The 8,320-nt window shown below is 50.4% G+C and overlaps 1 pseudogene; it reads right to left on the bottom strand.

Annotated features, from left to right (window-relative positions):
* Window positions 1-260: 260 nt before the first annotated feature.
* Window positions 261-1,871, bottom strand: LOC125759311 (uncharacterized; annotated as a pseudogene).
* Between the last annotated feature and the right edge of the window lie 6,449 nt (window positions 1,872-8,320).

Here is an 8,320-nt window from a genome sequence, read left to right on the forward strand (position 1 = left end):
CACGGGCACGCCATCGAAGATGACGTAATCTATGTTCCACTTTTCAGCCAAGGCTAATTGCGGCCAGCACACCATGAGCCTATGGATGCTGTTCAAGCATTAAATTTTAAAGGGCCCCTAAACGACCCAGAGATCGAAATTTAGTTGTGGCGTCGCAGTTGTACACGAGACTACAGCGAACGCTGGAGGTGTGGAAAAACTCTTATTCAATAAAATGAGAGTTTGCAGGCCCAAAAGGACCCTTTACATAGGGGGAGTCCTTATTCCGGGACTCCGCTGGACAACGCCGCTACCCGTGCCCGTTGGACTAGAGCCCGTTGAGACTCCAGGCCTGAGCAATTGAGTAGGGCTGCCTCCCATGCCTCCCAGTAGGGGAAGGGTTAGGGGGAATGGAAGGATTCAACTGACATGCCCAAACCATGTGAAAGTTATCGGAGACTTCCCCACAGTGAGGGCACCGCCCATCAACTTTCGGGTCAAAATGTTTCACTATTGCAGGACACAACAAGGTGTTGGTCTGCAGGCGCCTTAAGGTTCGTTCATCGGCTTTATCAGGCCCTTAGCAGGGATCGGGAAAAGCCGATGGCGTTTGCATAGTGAGCCAGAATTTATTTGAATCGCAGAAGCGGTTGCATCTCTGAGCCGGAAAAGCCTGGGTGAGGTGCCCGGGGGATAAGCGCGCGGGCGGCCGCGTCCGCAGCCTAGTTACCTCGAAGGCCCTGGTGGCCCGGGGTCCAAATGATGCGTTTAGGTGAGGGGTCCGAATCCCTCGCGGCTCGTTTTAGAATGTCGTAGGCTAAAGGTGAGACCTCGCCCGCCAGGTAGTTTTCACAGGCTGTGCGCGAATCTGTGATGATCACCCTCGAGTTCGTGTGCGAGGCGGCAAGCGCTATTGCTACCTCCTCTGCCCGCGCGGAGTTGATAGCCCGATAAGAGAGCCCATTAACGCGTTGGCCCCGGTGAACTACGGCGGCCGTGTAGAATCCGGTGGGCGACGGCCCTGCCACATCAACGTAGTATACACCCTGCTTGGATCCATATTGGTGTTCGAGGGCCCGAGAGCGCGCCCCTCGTCTGCCTTCGTGTGTCTGTGAGTGCATGTTGCGAGGTAGTGGAGAAACCCAGAGCTTGTGGCGCCACAGCTCTGGAATTCGGCATGTCTCCTCTGGAATGCAGTCATGTTTTATGTGCAAGTGGTCTAACAGGCGGCGCCCAGATACAGTCTCCGAAAGTAGCGTATATTGGTTTACGAGGTGGGCCTCTTTCAACTCCTGGTAGGAGTTGAGCACCCCCAGTGCCGACAACTTGGGATTGGAGGTAGTTACCGGGAGGTCCAAAGCTCGCTTTGTAGCCTTCCTAATGATGGCGTCAATGCGTTGGTCGTGTTGCTTCGTAGTGCGAAGGTAGGGTACGGAGTAGAGGATCCGGCTGATTACAAAGGCATGGACAAGCCGAAGCGCATCCCTGCCCCGCAACCCGCCGCGTTTGTTGGAAACGCGGTGAATCATACGTCCGACCTGTTCGCCTATGCGTTTGAGTTTGGTGATGGTGGATTCCGGTCTGAGTCTGTTAAGGATGAACAAGCCCAGGATCCGGATCTCTTCGACCTCTCTGATAGGAGCTCCCATCAGAGAGATACGCAATCTCGTGTTGTCTTTCGGATCTGTTCTGACGTGCAAAAGCTCCGATTTTGCAAGCGCGCATTGGAGACCACAGCCGATTGCATAGCTATCGACGATGGAGGCGGCCCGCTGTAGGCGGTCCTCCATTTCTCCAAGGCTCCCTTCAGTAGTCCAAATTGTTATATCATCCGCGTAGAGTGCGTGATGAATTCCTTCCACCCGGGCCAATTGATGTGGAAGCTGCATCATGGCAATGTTGAAGAGAAGCGGCGAGAAGACCGCTCCTTGGGGAGTACCCCGTGTGCCCATAGTGTATGGACCACATTCGTCATCTTCAATTTTGAGGATCGCCACCAAGTGATTCCCCTAGGTTTTCCCAGGTGGCATCTTTGGCGTTCTTAACGAGAGACAGGTCAGGACATGTGTCACCGGTTACCGAATTCCCAAGCGTGTGGGAGATGCCGGATCCGTGAGTAGCGTAAGACGAAGTGTGGAGATTAGCTCTGCCAACTTGCGTCCTCTCGCCTTCTCAAAGTGGTAACCCCAATGAAGGCTGGGAGCGTTGAAGTCCCCAACAATCACGAGAGGTTCCTTGCCAGCCGATTTGAGCGCGCGGTAGAAAATTTCGTTAAAAGTTACGCGTGGCTTATGCGGGGGACAGTAAATGTTAAGAATATGTATTGCCGGATCCCGGCGCTTAAGTGGCAGGACCTTCACCACACTGTGTTCTTGTTCATTATCCAAGTCAAGGTCGACTGCGACTGCGGTGTATGCCTTGTTCACCAGGATACACGTTGTAGGACCTCCCTGAAACGAGCTATAGCCAGTAAATTTAGCTTCCGATCCGGGCTCCTGAAGCGCCAAAATCGCTGGTGGCGTACCAAGCGACTGCAGGTAGAGCTGGAGGTGCGACCGTTTCTTGCAGTTTCGAAAACCCCTGCAGTTCCATTGTACGATCTCGAATTTTTCTTCTACGATTTTGTTATTAGCTTTCCGCTGGGGCTGGGTAGCCATATTGAATATTATTTTAATTGTGAGGAGCAAGCCCAATCCCCGATAGTGGTGGCGCCTCAGGTGGTGGCACCAGTGTCTCCGGGGAGGAGGCAGCCGCGATGTGTTCCTGCGAGCCTATGATCTGACGAGAGACCACCGGTCGCCTACGCGTATCCGGTCGCGGGGAACGCGAGCGAGAGCGGCTGTTCCTAAGTTGGACGCCGGTCCTGCCCTGTACTATGGACAGAACAGAGTCGGTCACAGCGGGAGTTATGCTCTCCACCATGTGCGGGAGCTCGCGTTGCCAGAGTTCCCGGAAGGAAGCCCTGACACCTTCCAAAATTTTGCCTGGCATGTCCGCAATTGTGCGTTCCAAATTTTCTAAACGGTGCTCCATAATGGGCACATGCCCGATTGATGTGCTGCCCGTGCACTGCGAATAGGTGGACAAGTCTGACGCGACCGAGGCCCTATCATCAAGGTTCACCGGCTCAGTTTGCTGCATAGGCTCCGAAGGGCCGCCATGTGCCTGGGGCTCCGTGAGCCTGGCCAATTTTGCCTCTAGCTCACGAATTTTCTTAGCTAGATTTTTGGTGTGGCGCCTCAGTTCAGCATTTTGCCGCTGTAGGGCGACTTCGGTAGGGGAGGGGGAGAGAGGTGTTGCACGCGCTTTCTCGTTTCGCTCTTTCCTTCGCTAGGCTGCGTTCGTCGGCTCGTCTATTCACCTCTCCGAGTGCCCTTCCTCAGCGTCCGAGGTGGAAACGCGAGAAGCGCGCGCATCTGCTAGCAGAAAACAGGCTCTTGTTTGCCCACCGAGAGCATCTCTTTCTCGCGACGTCACCTAATCATACAGGTGACGTCACGGTGGCTGTTGTCGACAGAGCAAAAGCACGGAGGAGCAGGCGAGTGTCTGTTGGTGGTCTTGTGGCCCTTTAAGAACATTTTAGAGCACTACTTCCTCGCTGAGAACTATCGTGTTTGTGGCTTAACCTAGACGACTCTTAAAAAGTGCTACAAAGATCCTTGAGCTCCATCAATAATGAAATCAAATGTTCAAGGGGCCACCTAGCTTAAATCACCCTTGAAAGCCACTGTGCTTGATCTGGTTATTGTGCAGAATACTGATGCCTTTCCAAATAACTTTACTCATAACCTACACGATAAAAATTATTGCGAAAAAGAACCTTCAATTTCCGCATAATCACTTATCCAAACGACTTCAAGACAATGAAATAATTGGGATGTTGCCGTTTAAATGTGTGCCGCTAGTGCCTCACTAATCAATAGGCAGGTTCACACAAAAGAGCCACTTAAAGAATAATATAGCCATAACAATGAATGAATGAATGAACGAATGAATGAATGGAAATCTGGGAGATCCCACTCAATGTGGGAATCCCTTTCATGCGATGCAGTCAGGCAGTAGCTGCCATTACCGGATTACACCTTGAGCCAAGCATTACAAGGTCTTTCACCGTCTTCGGGAGTGAGCATCTTTACGGATAGTGTGGGAATTATCAGGCACGCTGTGTGCTCTCAATGTGTCGGTCATGCTTCAAGATAACTTCGACACTCACGTTAGAGCAGATACGTCAGTTCCATCACCACGAAGTGCTATCTTTGGGGCGATGACGTGCATCTTATACGTAGCAGTCGCAGGCGTATTGACGATACTCCTCACTGTAGCTTTGCGAAGTCAGATATGTAATGCTTGTAACTCTAATGCTTGTTGTAAAGATTGTTATTGTAATGCTTGTTAGATATGTAATGTTTGTTATGTAAAGCCGACACTGCCACCCCAGATGGCGTTGTTCTATCCTGGTGCTTGTATATTGTCTTTTCCCGCAACAGTTAGAAGCACTGGTGTGGCTGCATGGTAGAATACATGAGTGCCATGAAGAATGCCTAGATTCGATTCCAGCTCGAGCCATGATGTTCATTATTTGCTTCCATCGTAATGTTTAACCCATCGAGAACAACGCCAACGCCGTCCCCGCATTTTTGTCACAAGCGCGCGTTCCCACTGTCGGGTTGAGGTTTTCAAACGTTCGATTTATATAGACATCAGACTCTGGAGTTTCCAAGACGTGTGGCGCCACCTGTCGGAGAAGTATTGAGTAGTGCATAGACCGACTCCCTCGCACAGTTTGCTATGGGACCAGGTGCAACAAGCCAGTGCGAAACAACGATTGAGCTTAATATCGCGTGTGTTTGCGCATTTAACACTCAGAACGAAAGCTGTGAATTGTTCTCCGTTAGTCGGACGCGCCACCGAACCGTCGTGAAGTGCTTGCTGGATCACTCGCCAGAACGACCGCGAAACAGCAGCAGACGAGACCCCTCCGCACACTACGAAGAAACGCCGCAAAAGACGCACTGTTGTGTTGTGAATTGCCACGGACGTAAAAGACTGAATAGCAACGTTCAGTTTTACCCGATTTCCATAGTTGTCGTACGAAGAAGAAACGCGAGAGCGCTGGATACGGGACGTTGCGAGCGTGTTGGGTAAGCGAAGTACCCGCGTTCTCCACAGCCGGTCGCATGAGAAAGTGTGATAATGTTGCTCTGCTGTTGTTTTGCGTAGCCCTGATAGAGAACCGTGGTAACCTTGACTATGAAGCTCAGCAGAGGCTCTGACCGCGGTGCTTGTCGTGTAACACGAAGTGAGCAGCTAGAGGCAGACTGAAGACGCGTGATATGCACACCGCGACGAGTTGGTCGTCACAACACAGCATCGCGGACGTACGTTTTGAAGGCTCAGAGTTCTGGTTCTAACTAGCTAACACCACGTGCGTCACACAAGTAAATCGCAGAATGTTGGTCGTGACCCTCTTCAGGTTTGTTTCGCCCGTGTCCTCCGCGGTAGCCGTAGTTATCTCGGAGGCCACGGTTTTGCCTTTGGTTGTACCCCGCGAACGTGGACACGCACGTATCCCCATTTGCAAAACACACAAACAGAAGACGACCATCAAGAGACCATTTCAGGATGCGTAATAAAACAGTCCAATGCACAGGAAGCGAGAGACGAATTAAACGAGAATGCAACTGCAAAGGCAAAAATCGCCGGGGACATTCGTCCCTTATGAACGGAGTTTTGTACCACTGATCGTAAGATGCATATAGCTAAGTAAATTGATCGTGTATGTACTTCATCGCTGTGGCATTACGTATATACCCGATTTTAACGCATTTAGGCGCTAGAGAACGGATGTCGGAGGGTTTGCCTCGAACTCGATGCCGTACGATGCTCGCTTGTACTTGCGAGTTGCAGCGCGCCGGAATAACTAAAACTTATTTTGCATTGTACTCGCAGTTCGCTTTGTTTCTGAAGCGTGGATTGGCGGAAGAAGCTTTCCAGGTCCTTGGTTTTCAGGAAACGGGTGCCTCGACACCAACGAAAGAGGAGGGATATATTGTGGCCTATGCACATTCACTTGCGGACGGCTCTCTTTGCACTACCCAGTTATTGCCAGGGCTGCGATGAGGGCGCTGGTGGCGATGTTTTTCGCAGCGCCGCCTGGGCAGACTCTGACGTCTATAGAGTGATAATTCCCCGTGGAGCCTACCCGTGCACCATGCGCATCGATGTGCGAGTTGGTGTCGCGCGTGACTAGTGGAAAGTATTTCGAATTCAAAATCAAAGTCAGTTCTATCCCAAGTAAAGCAGTACAAGCTGAATATGATTGGTTCGCCCGTGTTTATCTTGCGTTTATCAGCTGTTCCCTGCTCTTCTGCGTTCTTTTCGTGTGATTATTTGACTATGTATCTATCTTAGTGTTCCTTCATAAAGATTATCTGATTTCTGTTGCGACTGTCAATTTTGTATTCGATGCTCATCCTTTTTATCCTTCTACTGTTTACAGCGCGTTGCGTCTAACTCCCGGCATTGGCGTTTCAACTCCGCTACACTCTTCCATGCCGATCTGGCTGTCGCTTCGCTGCGATTTCGCTGTCACTTCGCTGGAATGCACAGGAGAATTAGCCTTTCGTCGACGCTGGCGTTCACAGGCAAGCGCGCCCTGGCATTCCAAACATGCAAGCTCGCCTTATGTGTATCAAGCTTGGCACCTGCGAGACGCAATCGAGACATAAGATTGCGTGACACCACTGCGAAACATGAGACCGACGAGAAGGCGGTCTCTTAAAACAGTTCTCATGCATATACATGCCGTGGACGAGTCGTATGTTTCGTGCCCTTAAATTACATGGACAGAGGAGACGGAAGCCTTGCTGCAGAGGTTCCAATTTGCATCGCAGGGTTACTAAGACAAGTTTCGCAAGGCAAGAGCTGCGGATGGCGAAACTGGAAGGCACTTAGCCGTGAGAATTGCGAGTTATTTTGATCACAGGATTGGCATGGCCAACGTGTCGAAAACGTACGAAGGGTTACGTGATCATATAATCTCCGAGCAATTCCTACGCTCTTGCCAACCGAAACTAGTTATTTTCTTCAAGGAGCGAGAGTGCAATTCATTGGACGAGCTCGCAAAGCTAACTGATCGCATCCTCGAAGCACATACGTTGCAAACTTAGAAACGATCCCGATACCGGGAAGGATTCTGGTGGGAAACTTAATGAAGCACCCTGGAAACCGCAAGTGCAGTTATGCTCTGCAATCGATTCGGCTATTCGGCTCCCGACTATCGCAGCCCACCTAAACAAATGGTAAAATGCAAGTCTTGCGGCAAAACGGGAGACATAGCTGAAAATTGCAGAACTCAGCGCGCAGGCCGCAAACCGACTTCGCCCTGTGCATTTACGGAAGCACAACCGATTGGACCTCGTCAGGGCAAAACATCAAAGTGCCCACGAAAGCAAACTAGCCGTTCAAGTAACGACGACGAGAGCAGGAAAATCGCTCTACCTTTACTAAGCGATGGGATGCCAGTAGTTGAAGGGCGATTTCGAGGACGAAAGGTTCGCGTGCTTCGGGATACAGCAATTGTCAGGCGAGAACTAATTGCTGAGGAGTGATTGACGGGCAAAACAAGCAATGTCGTTTTGCTTGATGGTTCAAGTAGTCCACTTCCCCGAAGCCATCGTGCAAGTGAAAAACGCCTTACTTCTCAGGCAATAAAAAAGTGGCTTGTATGAACCACCCACTGTAGGATGTGGCTTTAGCAAACCTTCCAGGCATCAGAGGACCATAAGATTCTGATTCTGACTGGGAGCGAGCAGTTGAGACTGAGCAAGGTGAGGTGTTGCGGAAGGACACGAACGTGTTCAGGAACCCTTCACAGGCTTCAAGCATGGTTAAGCTAAACCTAAGCAACAAAAACAAAGCAAGATGCGTCTCGTGTGCGTCCCAGAAGTTGTGTCGAGTAATATTACGAAAGCGCAACTGATTGAAGTACAGCAGAAGGACCAGAAGTTGAAATCGCTTTTCACTAAAGTGAAGAAAAAGTTAAATCTGGAAAAGGTCACAGCTATAAATTCATGGAAGAAAATGGATTGCTCTACCGTCGTTGTCGCCTAGCGACAGGTAGAACACTTAGGCAGGTGGTATTCCGAAGGCGTTTCGACGAAATATTTTAGAAGTTGCCCATGAAAACATCACGGCTGGGCATCAAGGAATCAAAAGAACAACCGATGGTATTTTGCACGAACTCTACTGGCCTGATTTACACGGAGACGCAAAGCACTTCGTAAAATTATGTGATATATGCCAACGAACAACACCTAAAAGAAAAATTGGAGTCGAGCCA

This window comes from Rhipicephalus sanguineus, chromosome 7 (assembly GCF_013339695.2).
Source record: "Rhipicephalus sanguineus isolate Rsan-2018 chromosome 7, BIME_Rsan_1.4, whole genome shotgun sequence".
NCBI lineage: Eukaryota > Metazoa > Arthropoda > Arachnida > Ixodida > Ixodidae > Rhipicephalus > Rhipicephalus sanguineus.